General features: G+C 47.8%; 1 non-coding gene across 1 annotated transcript; it reads right to left on the reverse strand.

Annotated features, from left to right (window-relative positions):
• Positions 1 to 8,466: 8,466 nt before the first annotated feature.
• On the reverse strand, positions 8,467 to 8,607 carry LOC112205196 (U4 spliceosomal RNA). The gene has a single exon (XR_002939034.1). It is a non-coding gene; the product is annotated as a U4 spliceosomal RNA (small nuclear RNA).
• Positions 8,608 to 8,651: the final 44 nt, after the last annotated feature.

An 8,651-nucleotide genomic window follows, 5' to 3' on the forward strand; every position in this document is an offset into this window, starting at 1 on the left:
AAAAGAAAGAAAAGAAAGGCAGTACAGACAATAACAAGAGGGGCCTCAACCGCTCAAGAGTGATTCAACTGAGACTTGAAAACATTTCCTGGAAAAGAGCTAACCCTAGCTTGATGTTTTGCGAAAGGGAGGCTGTGGGAAGAGCATTCTGGAAGGAGGGGTTGGTATTTGGAAAGGTATGCCGAGGGCCCCAGAATAGGGGGTAGTAAGACGGAAAGTTTCCAGCCTCCCCTGGCTTATCTCAAGGAGGAGCCTCATGGCTCAGAGGGTGGGTCCTACCAGGCCCTTCGGCCCTCTAGGAGAGGCTCCTCGTGTCCAGGAAACCCAAAACAGGCAAGGGTTTAAATCTCAGTTCTGGCTGGGCGCAGTGGCTCACGCATATAATCCCAGTACTTCCCAGGCCGAGGTGGGTGGATCACTTGAGCTCAGGAGGTCGAGACCAGCCTGGGCAACATGGCGAAACCCTGTCTGTACCAAAAAAACAAAAAATTAGCCAGGCGTGGTGGTGGGTGCCTGTGGTCCCAGCTACTCGGGAGGCTGAGGTGGGAGGATCGCTTGAGCCCAGGAGGCGGAGGTTGCGGTCAGCTGAGCTTCCACCACTGCACTCCAGCCTGGGTGTCACAGTGAGACCCCATCTAAAAAAAAAAAAAAAAAAAAAAAATCCCAGTTCTATCTGCCAGCTGTGTAGTCTTTGGCATGATACCTCATCTTTCACCTTTCTGAGCTTCACTTTTCTCTTTAGTAAAATGGGAGTGAGGTTCTACAGGTTTAATACTTAGTAGTTGCGTGGTTTGAGACCAAGTGACTTGACCACTCTGAGCCTCAGTTGCCTTCTTTGTAAATCTGGATAATAAAACATATATATGCCTTCCATGGCTGTTATGTGGATTTAACAACAAAAACAAAAATGCACAAAAAGGGCTGAGAAATTGTAGCTATTAGCATCATCGAAGAACCGAGGTGAGACTTTAGGGCTAAGAGGGAAAAGGACAGATTTGGGGATTTATCCAGCCACTCAAGTGCTGAATCGAGTTGTTGTGAGTTAATAATAAATATTATTATTATTGAGAACACATTGTTTAACATGTGTAAAGCATCATGTTAAGTCTTTAAAACCTAATGGGTGTTTTATGTCCTATTTACAGGCCAGGAAACTGAGGCTTATTAAGTAAAGTCACCTGCTCCCAGCTACAGCTACAAAGTGGAAGAGTCAGGATTCAAACCCAAGACTGTCTGACTCATGAAGGGGAGTGTCAGGGTTGTGCCACAGCCTTTGGGCAAGTCCAGGATTCCCAGCCGACTTGGACACAGTGCCTTGGGAAGGCTCTGGTTGCCTCTGAATTTGGGAGAAGGACACAGTCTGGGTTACTGCCCTGCATAAAACCTTCATGACACCAGAATAAAGCCCAGTGGTTTTTCATGATCTCATTGGAGGACCCAGTATGTACCTCCTCACTAACTCTCTCTACTTCCTCCCTTCTCAGCTCCACTCACTGGGAATAATTTTCAGGTTGTTCAATAAGCCTTGTTGGGCCGGGCGTGGTGGCTCATGCCTGTAATCTCATCACTTTGGGAGGCCAAGGCGGGTGGATCACTTGAGGACAGGAGTTCGAGACCAGGCTGGCCAACATGGCGAAACCCCATCTCTACTAAAAATACAAAAGTCAGCCAGGCGTGGTGGTGCATGACTATAATCCCAGCTACTCAGGAGGCTGAGGCAGGAGAATCACTTGAACCCAGGAGGCAAAGGTTGCAGTAAGCTGAGATCGTGCCACTGTACTCCAGCCTGGGAGACAGAGCAAGACTCCACCTAAAAAAAAAAAAAAAAAAAAAAAAAAAAAAAAAAAAAAAAAAATTGGCCACGATGGCCAGGTATGGTGGCTCCCGCCTGTAATCCCAGCACTCTGGGAGGACAAAGCAGGTGGATGACCTGAGATCGGGAGTTCGAGACCAGCCTGAACATGGAGAAACCCCATCTCTACTAAAAATACAAAATTAGCCAGGTGTGGTGGCGCATGCCTGTAATCCCAGCTACTCAGGAAGCTGAGGCAGTAGAATCGCTTGAACCTGGGAGACGGAGGTTGCGGTGAGCTGAGATTGTGCCATTGCACTTCACCTGGACAACAAGAGTGAAACTCTGTCTCAAAAAGTAATAATAATAAATAATACAAAAATTAGCTGGGCATGGTGATGCATGCCTGTAGTCTCAGGTATTTGGGAGGCTAAGGCACGGGAATTACTTGAACCCGGGAGGCGGAGGCTGCAGTGAGTCGAGATTACACCACTGTACTCCAGCCTGGGCAACAGAGAGAGAGACTCTATCTCAAAAAAAGAGACAAAAACAAACAAACAAACAAAAACACCAGGCACAGTGGCTCACGCCTCTAATCCCAGCACTTTGGGATGTTGAGGTGGGTGGATCACTTGAGGTCAGGAGTTCGAGGCCAGCCTGGCCAATATGGTGAAACCCCATCTCTACTAAACTACAAAAGTAGCTGGGCGTGGTAGCCCACGCCTATAATCCCAGCTACTTGGGAGGCTGAGGCAGGAGAATTGCTTGAACCTGAGAGGTGGAGGTTGCCGTGAGCCGAGATCGTGCCATTGGACTCCAGCCTGGGTGACAGACTGAGACTCCAGCTCAAAAAAAAAAAAAAGAAAGAAAGAAAGAAAGAAAGGAAAAAAAGGCTGGGCTCACGCCTGTAATCCCAGCACTTTGGGAGGCCAAGGCAGGCGGATCACCTGAGGTCAGGAATCCGAGACCAGCCTGGTCAACATGGTGGAAACCTATCTCTACTAAAAATATAAAAAATTAGCCAGGTGTGGTGACGAGCACCTGTGATCCCAGCTACTCGGGAGGCTGAGGCCAGAGAATCGCCCGAACCCGGGAGGTGGAGGTTGCAGTGAGCCGAGATTGCACCACTGCACTCCAGCCTGGGCAACAGAGCAAGACTCTATCTCAACAACAACAACCACAACAGAAAGGCCACATATTCCTGACTCCAGGCCCCTGCCAGTGCTGTTACCACTGCTAAAATCCATCCTGCCCTCTTTGTCCCGGTTAATGCCTCTCCTCCTTCAGTTCACAGCTCAGCTACCCCCTTCTTCAGGAAGCCCTCCTTGACAACTACCCAGGCTTAGCTAGTCAGTCCCATGACCACCCCATCCCCACTAAAGTACTTAACTCTGAAACAGGTACCAAAGGAAGCACTCTTCCCATATCTCACTTAATACTCACCAAATCTCTGGCCGGTCGCGGTGGCTCATGCCTGTAATCCCAGCACTTTGGGAGGCTGAGGCAGGTGGATCAGGAGGTCAGATCAAGACCATCCTGGCTAACACGGTGAAACCCAGTCTCTACTAAAAATACAAAAAATTAGCCGGGTGTGGTGGTGGGTGCCTGTAGTCCCAGCTACTCGGGAGGCTGAGGCACGAGAATCACTTGAACCCAGGAGGTGGAGGTTACAGTGAGCCGAGATCGCGCCACTGCACTCCAGCCTGGGCAGCAGAGCGAGACTCCATCTCAAAAACAAACAAACAAAAAATACTCACCAAACCTCTCTGGTAGTGGGTCTCATCTTTGCAGAAACATTGGAAGCTTTAACACACATTTTTTTGCCCTGACCCATTCCTCAGAAATTCTGATTTAATGGGTCTGGAATGCAGCCGGGGCACAGGGATTTTTGTAAAGCTCCTCAGGTGGTTTTCTTGCACACACAGTCAGGGTGGAGACCTACCGAACTCTGAGATAGAATCAGGACTCTTTTTGTTTTTACAGCCAGGGACACTGAAGCATGAGAGGGTAGATGAGTGGCTTACCGTCATGCAAGTAGAGAATAACGAAGCAAGGTCTTGAACCCAAGTCTGGCTTCAAAGTTTCCTAGGGGAAAAAAAAATCAGTTGGCCTCAGTTAATTTCCCAGCAATGGAGAAACTGTAGAGCTTAGAGCCAGCTCTGTTTTGAGACAGACACTGAGGGCCCCTTGGGCATGGGATATTTTTAACCTAGAAGCTGGTGATTCTTGCTAACATTCTGCAGTGCCTTGAACACTGAGCAGTTTGTTTAGGGGTCTGTGGGCTCTTTCCCTGCTGAGATAGCCCTTGTAGTAGGGCTTTTCCATCCTCTGGAGCCAGTGGGTGGGAGGGTGGGTGGGGGTTGGCCTCATGGCGGGTGGGGTGGCTAATGTATCCAAGGATATTACCTACATGGTGGATAGGGAGAAGGTCAGTTTTGGATGAGCCCAGATTTCTCCTCCCTCCGAGACATTTTATCTCACCCAACTCAGCCCCTTCTCCCTTCTCTCCACCTGGAGAACAGCTGGAAGACAAACCTAGGTTGAAGCTGGATTGTACACTCAGCGCCTCAGGAGAATGGATGCACGTTCACCCTCCCGCTTCTTCCCCTCCCTGACCCGTGACAGCCCCGTGAAAGCTGCAGAACACTTACAAATGTATGTATCAGGCCAGGCGCGGTGGCTCACGCCTGCAATCCCAGCATTTTGGGAGGCCGAGGCTAGTGGATCACAAGGTCAGGAGTTCAAGACCAGCCTGGCAAATGTGGCAAAACTCCGTCTCTACTAAAAATACTAAAAATTAGCTGGGCGTGGTGGCACATGCCTGTAATCCCAGCTATTCGGGAGGCTGAGGCAGGAGAATCGCTTGAACCCAGGAGGCAGAGGTTGCAGTGAGCTGAGATCGCACCATTACACTCCAGCCTGGGCAACAGAGCAAGACTCCATCTCAAAAAAAAAAATATGTATATGTCAAACCTTCTCCAGCTGTCCTCATATGTGATTTGTTGGGCAAATACATTGGTATAGTCTTAGGGGTGCCAGTATGGGGATATCCCTTAAAACGCAAAATAAGCATGGCCTTTGAGGAGGCAATTCTACCTATAGAAATTTTCCCCACGCCCAGATTACCAGAGGCGAGGAGATCGAGACCAGCCTGACCAATATGGTGAAACCCTGTCTCTACTAAAGATACAAAATTAGCCAGGCGTGGTGGCAGGTGCCTGTAATCCCAGCTATTCGGGAGGCTGAGGCAGGAGAATCGCTTGAACCCGGGTGGCGGAGGTTGCCATCAGCCAAGATCATGCCGCTGTACTCCAGCCTGAGCAACAAGAGCAAAACTTCGTCTCAAAAAAAAGAAAGAAAGAAAGAGATTTCTCCCCAGAAATACCCCAAGAGTAAGGAAAGATGACGTAGCATCAAGCGTATTCATTATAGCATTGCTTATGGGAAAAACTGGAAACAACTCACGTGTCCAATAATGGGGGATTGGTTAACCTTGGTAGGTCACATCCATATGGGAAAAGGGGAATTAGGTGCTGGCATGGAAAATGTGTCCACAATGTATTGTATAGCAGAAAGAAAAAGGAAGTAATAGAACTATATGTAGAGTATAATCCAATTTTTTTTTTTTTTGAGATGGAGTCTCGCTCTGTCGCCCAGGCTGGAGTGCAGTGGCACGATCTTGGCTCACTGCAAGCTCCGTCACCCAGGTTCATGCCATTCTCCTCCCTCAGCCTCCCAAGTAGCTGGGACTACAGGCGCCCGCCACCACGCCTGGCTAATTTTTTTTGTATTTTTAGTAGAGACAGGGTTTCACCGTGTTAGCCAGGATGGACTCGATCTCCTGACCTCGTGATCCACCTGCCTCGGCCTCCCAAAGTGCTGGGATTACAGGTGTGAGCCACTGCGCCCGGCCAAGTATAATCCAATTTTTGTTAATAATTATGTTGACCTATAAGTAGAACATTTTGGAGGAATAATCTCACGTACCTGTGACTATCTCCTTGGAGTCAACGTGAGATTATTGTGGGAGCCTTTGTCACTGTTTCATGTGTATATTTGAATTTTATATACAAACATGCAGTAATTTTTGTATTCAGAAAAAAGAATTTAGATTTGAAACAGAAAACAATGATACGTAAAAATCACATGAAGCCCTCTCTCCCCTCCTTGCTTGCAGAATAATAACAAAAAAATGGATCCACTTTAATATGGTTAATTTTATGTTATGTAAATTTTACCTCAATTTTTTTGTTTGGATTTTCCTTGTGGGGGATTTTGAGATAGGGTCTCACTCTGTCACCTGGGCTGGAGTGCAGTGGCGATATCACGGTTCACTGCAGCCTCGACCTCCTAGGCTCAAGCAACCCTCCTGCCTCAGCCTCCTGAGTAGCTAGGATTACAGGCAAACACTAATTTTTTAATTTTTCCAGGCACGATGGCTCATGCCTGTAATCTCAGCACATTGGGAGGCCAAGGCAGGTGGGTGGCTTGAGCCCAGGAGTTTGAGACTAGCTTGAGCAATATGCAAAACCTCCACCCCTACAAAAAATAAAATAAAATTAGCCGAGTGTGGTGGCACGTGCCTATAGTTCCATCTACTCAGGAGGCTGAGGTGAGAGGATCACTTGAGCCTGGGAAGTGGAGATTGCAGTGAGCTGATATTGCATGACTGCACTCCAGCTGGGGTGACAGAGTGAGACCCTGCTCTCTCCAAAAAACAAAAACAAAAAGAACAACAACAAAAACATTCTCATATTTTTTGGTAGAGACAAGCATCTCATGATGTTGCCCAAGCTGGTCTTGAACTCTTGGACTCAAGAGATCCTCCTGCTTTGGCCTCCCAAAGTGCTGGGATTACAGGCGTGAGCCACCAGGCCCGGCCAAGAACCCATCTCTAATAAAAAATCTGCAATAAACAGTAAGTCGAGTTTTCTTCTAGCATGTGATGATGCTAATTATACAATGCTACATTTCTTCCCCTGCTGTTCAAGCTGTGGACCCTGGACCAGCACCTGCGAACTTTTAGAAATGCAGAATCTTAGTCTCCATCCCAGACCTCCTGAATTGGAATCTCCAGGAATGGGGATTCGATCTGTGTCTTAACAAATTCTCAAGGTTATTTTTATGCACGCCAAAATTTAAGAAATTGTTGTAGTTTGATTTTGAAAGGACATGCACTCTTCTTTTCACGTTATTTCTAAGTTTTGGATAACTTTTTTTTTTTTCTTTTTGAGACGGAGTCTCACTCTGTCGCCCAGGCTGGAGGGCAATGGCGCGGTCTTGGCTCACTGCAATCTCCACCTCCCGGGTTCAAGAGACTCCCCTGCCTCAGCCTCCCGAGTAGCTGGGATTACAGGCGCCCACCACCATGGCTGGCTAATTTTTTTTTTTTTTTTTTTTTTGTATTTTTAGTAGAGATAGGGTTTCACCATGTTGGCCAGGCTGGTCTTGAACTCCTGACCTCGTGATCTGCCCGCCCTGGCCTCCCAAAGTGCTGGGATGACAGGCGTGGGCCACCGCTCCCGGCTTCTTCTTCTTTCTTTTTTCTTTTTTTTTTTTTTTTTTTTTGAGACAGAGTCTCACTGTCACCCAGGCTGGAGTGCAGTGGCGGAATTTCAGCTCACTGCTACCTTCGCCTCCACGTCTCCAGTCTGTGAGGTCCTTGAACTGGGGACTGAGTTTAATTTGCCACTGGAGCTGTTTTTCCCAGCACCGTCTTTGACCTTGTAGGTATTGTTGCCACCCTTTTTGCCACCTCTTTTTGCTACAGGCTGGAGGAGTCTTTTATGGGAGGTGTCCTAAGCAGGTCCAGCTGGATCCGCCATGCCCAGAGTTGTGACTCCTGAGGACCTCTGTCCATGGACAGCCCAGGTCTTCGTAAAAAGATAAGACTGGAAGAGGCTGGTGTAGTGGGAACAAGTACCACACTAGGGGCAAGAGAACCTGATAAGCCCCAGCTCTGCCGAGGACTCCACAGTAGGACCTGAGCAATCTTCTGTGCCTTTTTCCCTCTTGGTCGCTTTAAAAGGAAGAAAACGCGGTGGTTCACACCTGTAATCCCAGCACTTCGGGAGGCCGAGGTAGGCGGATCACCTGAGGTCAGGAGTTTGAAACCAGCCTGGCCAAGAAGGCGAAACCCCGTCTCCACTAAAAATACAAAAATGAGCCGGGCGTGGTGTTGGGCTCCCGTAATCCCAGCTACTCCGGAGGCTGAGACAGAGAATCGCTTGAACCCGGAATGTGGAGGTTGCAGTCAGCCGAGATCGCGCCACTGTACTCCAGCAACAGCGAAAACTCCGTCTCAAAAAAAAAAAAAAAAAAAAAAAAGGAAGACTTTGGATGTATTAATGTGTTAGAGTTCCCCTTCCCTTTAAGGGAATCTGTGACCTTCAGTGACAAAGGAAGTGGAGTAGCTCACTCACTGGCTGCATTTGGATAAAAAAGATTAACGATAACTGTCTTAGTTAGAACCCAGTTCTCAACATAGAGTGTCATACATCTTGGAAAACAACTCACAGTACCCGCACAGAATGCCGGACGTTCAATCACTGAATACTCCTGAACAACAACCAAAAATCTATCATAAAAACAGCTCACAACTTATCGAATATAAGACACAACTTGCAATAATACAAGTTGCTATAACACTTTTTTTCAGACTTTGAAAAATTCAGTCTCCGTAGAGACTGTCAAAAATTGCCAATGCCGACTATATTTCAAGTCGTCATGGCGGGGTATTGGGAAAAGTTTTCAATTAGCAATAATCGCGCCTCGGATAAACCTCATTGGCTACGATACTGCCACTGCGCAAAGCTGAAGAACCGATGTTCGCGCCCCGCTCCCCCGCGGATGATGACTA

This window comes from Pan troglodytes, chromosome 10, assembly GCF_028858775.2.
Source record: "Pan troglodytes isolate AG18354 chromosome 10, NHGRI_mPanTro3-v2.0_pri, whole genome shotgun sequence".
NCBI lineage: Eukaryota > Metazoa > Chordata > Mammalia > Primates > Hominidae > Pan > Pan troglodytes.